Genomic DNA, 6342 nt, shown 5'->3' on the forward strand with positions numbered 1-6342 from the left:
ATTAGGTACAGAAGCTTGATTTAAAGGCTAGGTTACCAACCCCAGTGAAGACTTGCGCAGTTTCACATTAGACTTCTTCTTCTTTGGGAACTCTTGGGTGAATGGCGTCTGGTCCCGCTGACTTGTTACCGTGAAGTTTGATCAGCTTGAGGTGTCACTAGAGGAGGTTTCGGAACAGTCAGGGACAATGGCTCAGATTTGTCAGCTCAAAAGATTTGCTCGGCTTTGGGAATCTCCCTCACTCTATCCTCAGCTGTGAAGACGAAAGCGAAGAATTCCTTTAGTTTCTCTGAGCACCTCATGGTCTCGGAGTGCTCCTTCAGCATTTGGATGGTCAAATGGCCCCGCTGGCTGGCTGGCTGTTTAGCAGGCTTCCTGCTTCTGATGTACTTAGCCAAATGTGTGAGTTGGTTTTTTTTTTTTTTTTTTTCCCCCAATTTCTTTCTTTGGCTGCTTGGCTAGCTGTTGTTCAAACTCCTTTTGGCTTTTCGTCTTCTATTTTTACACGTAATTGGACCATTTATGCTCCTTTCTGCTTTGCTCAGTAGGATTGAACTTGCACTTCTTTTTGGAACGATGCCTCTTTCTCTCGCTGCTGCTTTTTCTTGGTGGTTCTGCTAGAGTGGTTTTTAATGTGGCGGACGCATTTAAGTTGTTGGGCCCCTCTTCCAGCGTCTTTGAAAAGTGTCCGGGCAGCTTGCAGGGATTTTACTTTTGTCACCGTACCGGTTTGATTTCTGCTTAAGCAACTTCCTCATTTCTGTGTAGTTCCCCTTTCCGAAATTCAGTGCCACTGGGATGTCAAACTGGATGACATTATGGTCACCACTTCCAAGCAGTCGGTTTCTATTGAGCTCTCGGATCAGATCCTGTGCTCCACTTAGGACCAAGTCAAGAATTGCCTCTCCCCTTGTGGATTCCGGAACCAGGTAGCCCAAGGATCAATCTTTTTAAGGTATGAAGAAATGTTCTCTGTGCATCCCGTCCTGAGGTGAGGTGTAGCCAGTCAATATGGGGATAGCGGGGCATTTCAACTATTATTACTGAGGTTTTTATGGTGATAGCCTCGCTAATCTCCCTTAGCGTTTCGTAGTCACTGTCGCTGTCCTTGTCAGGTGGAGGATAATAGTTCCCTAGGGCTATCCTCTTCTTCTTCTTGGAGCAGGAGATGGCTACCCACAAATATTGCGTGGCATATTTAGGTTCATTTAAGGTGTTTACTTGACTCGATTCTGCATTTTCTTTCACGGATAGTGCCGCTCCCCCACCAGCACGACCTGTTGTGTCCTTCGCATCCCTGCCCGGGGTATGGCTGTGTCCCATTGATCGTCCTCATTCCACCAAGTTTCCGTGGTGCCTATTGTATCGTTATCCTTCTTTGATACGAGGCAGTCTGGTTCACCCGCTGAATATTTAGACGTCTAGCGTTTGTGTAGAAGCACTTGAAAAGTGTCCCTCCTGATCTGTCTGCCACTTGCAGAGGTGTTAGCCTCTGTTTTGTTTCTCATCTGCTCTTACCCATACCCTCTCATCTTCCATCCTGTCTTTCTTACTAGACCGTAGAGACTCTGCATGAATAGAGCCTCCCCTAAGAGATGTCTGTGTAGGATCCAAGTGCTCCTCCGCACCCGTGGGCTTTCCCTTAGCCCTTAGTTTCAAACCTGCTCTACGACCTTTTTAATGTGAAGTGCCGGCAGCGGGGTACCATTTTGGTTTAGGTGGAACCCATCCTTCCTGTATAGGCTCTCCCTTTCCCCAAGGCTCCTCTTCTCCCCCCCCCCCCCCCACTGTTCCTGATAAAGCTTAAATCCCTCCAGTCTACACCATGGTCTCGTCCACGCTTGGAGACTGAAGTGCTGCCTGCCTACCTGGTCCTGCGTGTGGAAGCGGAAGCGTTTCAGAGTTAGCCTGGGAAAGGTCCGAGAGGAGCTCTCGGGTAAGTGTGGCTCTTTTTGGGGAGGTGGTCGGGGCGGAGGGTTTGTTGAGGGGAGGTGGGATGAGTATCGAGTGTCTGTCTGATTTCTCTAACTGGTGCCTGTTGCAGGGAGTGAGACACCATGTGTTTGGCAGTTGAGAGTGCTTGGTTGCAGGTGGGGACCTTGAGGGGGGGATTGGGCTCGGAGGGAAGGCTTGAAGCCGGCAGCCGGAGCGAACGGAGTGAGCAGCCAAGAGGGGAGTTTCCCTTGGGAAGGTCCAAGTGGAGCTCTGGTAAGCGTGGCTTTTGGGGGGTTGCGTTAAGAACGGCCATAGTGGGTCAGACCAGATGCCCGTGTAGCCCAGTATCCTGTCTTCCAACAGTGGCCGGTGCCAGCTGCCCCAGAGGGAGTGACCAGACGGGAACGAAGCGATCCCTCTCCTGTCGTCGGTTTCCAGAGGCTAGGGACGCCATAGATGGACCTGACCTTCATGAATGGATCTAGTTCCTTTTTTGGAGCCCTATTCAAGTCCTGGTCTTCTCAAGCTCCTGTGGCAAGGAGTTCCGCGGGTTGACTGCGCGCTGCGTGAAGGAACAACTTCCTTTTTTGTGTTCAACCTGCTACCTATTAATTTTATTTGGCGACCCCTCGTTCTTATGGGAAGAAGTAAATCACTTGTCCTTATTCACCTTTTCCGCCCCAGTCACGATTGTATAGACCTCTGTTGTCTCCCCCTCTTTTTCTAAGCTGTGAAAAGTCCCAGTCTTTTTAATCTCTCTTCACACGGGACCCGTTGCGAAGCCCTCGTCGTTTTGGTGGCCCTTCTCTGAACCTTTTTCAATACCTGGTGTATCTGTTTGGAGATGAGGCACCGACGTCTGTACGCCGGATGCAAGGTGTGGGCGTACCGTGTCTTCAGAGAGAGGCGATAAGAGATTCTCGGTTGTCTTCTCTCTCTCTCTCTCTCTCTCTCTCTCTCTCCTCTTTTGAAAGGATTCCTCAGGTTGTGTGTGCTTTTTGACTGCTGCTTCGCATTGAGTGGATGAATGTTTTCAGAGAACTCCCCCAATGACTCCAAGAGCGAGTGCTCTGTCTCTCTCCTGAGTGGTTAGAGCTAAATTAGTCCCCATGGTTGTGTACTTGTACTCGGGGATTCTCTTTTCCTCATGTCCGTTCCTTTCCATTCAACGATGTGAACTTTCCTTTGCCACTTTGCTGCTCACTGACTTAGTTGTGTGTGATCTTTTTCAAGCTCTTTGCAGTCTGCTTGGTTCTTAGCTATCTTGAGCAGTTGAGCATCACCTGCAAATTTTGCCAGCTCACTGTTGACCCCTTTTCTCCAGACCTTTTATAAATAGGTTGAATTGGATCGGTCCCGGTGCGGAACCTTGGGGGGTGGGGAGGAAACGGGACACCTCTCTCCATTCTGAAAACTGACCATGGATTCCTTCCCTTTGTTTCCTGTCTGATTTTAACCATGATCTTTGTGGGCACAGCCCACGAAAGCTCACGAGACCATCTACGTATTTGAGTAGTCTTTCAAGTGCTTCCGGACTATTGGTTGTTTTTAAGGTTTTCCTGGTACAGACTAACTCGGCTACCCCTCTGAATTTTTTTTTCCCCCCAGTTATCAATCCACGAGAGGATCTTCCCTCTTATCCTATGATAACATACTTGATGGGAGAGCCTTTGGCGAGGGACCTTGTCAAAGGCTTTCTGGAAATCCTTCTAGTACACTAAAGCGGCTGGCTTCCCCCTCTTGTCCGCATGTCTGTTGACCCCTCCCCCTGAAAGAACTCTCCAGCAAGGCATGACTTCCCTTTCCAGAAACCATGTTGATTTCCACTCGGCCCTCCCCCCAGAACAAATTCTGTTCATCTGACAATTTTATGCTTGAGCATGGGTCCAAGTAATTTGCCCGGTACCGACGTTAGACTTACCGTGTGTAATTGCCAGAATGCCCTCTAGAGCCCTTTTAAAACTAGGGGTGGTCCCGTTGGCTGTCTTCCCAGTCATTAGGTACAGAAGCTTGATTTAAAGGCTAGGTTACCAACCCCAGTGAAGACTTGCGCAGTTTCACATTAGACTTCTTCTTCTTTGGGAACTCTTGGGTGAATGGCGTCTGGTCCCGCTGACTTGTTACCGTGAAGTTTGATCAGCTTGAGGTGTCACTAGAGGAGGTTTCGGAACAGTCAGGGACAATGGCTCAGATTTGTCAGCTCAAAAGATTTGCTCGGCTTTGGGAATCTCCCTCACTCTATCCTCAGCTGTGAAGACGAAAGCGAAGAATTCCTTTAGTTTCTCTGAGCACCTCATGGTCTCGGAGTGCTCCTTCAGCATTTGGATGGTCAAATGGCCCCGCTGGCTGGCTGGCTGTTTAGCAGGCTTCCTGCTTCTGATGTACTTAGCCAAATGTGTGAGTTGGTTTTTTTTTTTTTTTTTTTTTTCCCAATTTCTTTCTTTGGCTGCTTGGCTAGCTGTTGTTCAAACTCCTTTTGGCTTTTCGTCTTCTATTTTTACACGTAATTGGACCATTTATGCTCCTTTCTGCTTTGCTCAGTAGGATTGAACTTGCACTTCTTTTTGGAACGATGCCTCTTTCTCTCGCTGCTGCTTTTTCTTGGTGGTTCTGCTAGAGTGGTTTTTAATGTGGCGGACGCATTTAAGTTGTTGGGCCTCTCTTCCAGCGTCTTTGAAAAGTGTCCGGGCAGCTTGCAGGGATTTTACTTTTGTCACCGTACCGGTTTGATTTCTGCTTAAGCAACTTCCTCATTTCTGTGTAGTTCCCCTTTCCGAAATTCAGTGCCACTGGGATGTCAAACTGGATGACATTATGGTCACCACTTGCAAGCAGTCGGTTTCTATTGAGCTCTCGGATCAGATCCTGTGCTCCACTTGGGACCAAGTCAAGAATTGCCTCTCCCCTTGTGGATTCCGGAACCAGGTAGCCCAAGGATCAATCTTTTTAAGGTATGAAGAAATGTTCTCTGTGCATCCCGTCCTGAGGTGAGGTGTAGCCAGTCAATATGGGGATAGCGGGGCATTTCAACTATTATTACTGAGGTTTTTATGGTGATAGCCTCGCTAATCTCCCTTAGCGTTTCGTAGTCACTGTCGCTGTCCTTGTCAGGTGGAGGATAATAGTTCCCTAGGGCTATCCTCTTCTTCTTCTTGGAGCAGGAGATGGCTACCCACAAATATTGCGTGGCATATTTAGGTTCATTTAAGGTGTTTACTTGACTCGATTCTGCATTTTCTTTCACGGATAGTGCCGCTCCCCCACCAGCACGACCTGTTGTGTCCTTCGCATCCCTGCCCGGGGTATGGCTGTGTCCCATTGATCGTCCTCATTCCACCAAGTTTCCGTGGTGCCTATTGTATCGTTATCCTTCTTTGATACGAGGCAGTCTGGTTCACCCGCTGAATATTTAGACGTCTAGCGTTTGTGTAGAAGCACTTGAAAAGTGTCCCTCCTGATCTGTCTGCCACTTGCAGAGGTGTTAGCCTCTGTTTTGTTTCTCATCTGCTCTTACCCATACCCTCTCATCTTCCATCCTGTCTTTCTTACTAGACCGTAGAGACTCTGCATGAATAGAGCCTCCCCTAAGAGATGTCTGTGTAGGATCCAAGTGCTCCTCCGCACCCGTGGGCTTTCCCTTAGCCCTTAGTATGTATGGTTGGTGTATTGTGGGAGAAGAGGAAGAAAAGCATCCATTACAGCATGTCCCTGGAGAGGGATTGTTCATTGGGGAAGGAGAGTATTTGAGCCCAGGATTTGGAGTTTTAGTCCTTTAGCCCTGCCTGCCATTGAGCATGGCCCTTCTGCTTGATCAGTGATTTTCAGATAGTTATGTATAAGATGTGTGCTGGGTATCAAAAGTAAAGGAGCATTTCATAACTTTAGTAGATTTTTCATGCAAATATATGTAACTCAACAATATTAAATTAAATATTCATTTGATATCTCTCCTCCCTTAGCATGCAAGAAGTATTGTGCACAAATGAAATTACGTAATGTGTGCTATTCATTTTACACTGCTTTGTCAGCAGTGTATGTCCTGTAACAATGTTAAGCTTGGATGAATCCTGTTTTATAAATCTGATTTATTTCTTGGAAGGAAAAGGAAGAAAACATCCTTTTTTGTGAACTCTCTAATTTATCCATTCTCATCAGGAACATGGTAGACTACAGGAGTAATCTGTAAGCCTTTAAATATTTCTAACAGTTTTGAGTTGACTAAGAAAATGTTGAGTTTCTTTAATCTTTGATTTTTACTACAAGGCATACTTGCTCTTTGGGTAAAGATCCTCCACCTAGTGTTCAAGTAAATAAAAGCCTATTGTACACTAATGAAACATCGTAATTGATGCTTTAAGTCTTAGATCTAGAAACTCAAAGCTACACTTCCCACAGTAACTATAATAC

The sequence above is a fragment of the Pelodiscus sinensis genome, chromosome 2 (genome assembly GCF_049634645.1).
Source record: "Pelodiscus sinensis isolate JC-2024 chromosome 2, ASM4963464v1, whole genome shotgun sequence".
NCBI classification, from domain to species: Eukaryota; Metazoa; Chordata; order Testudines; family Trionychidae; genus Pelodiscus; species Pelodiscus sinensis.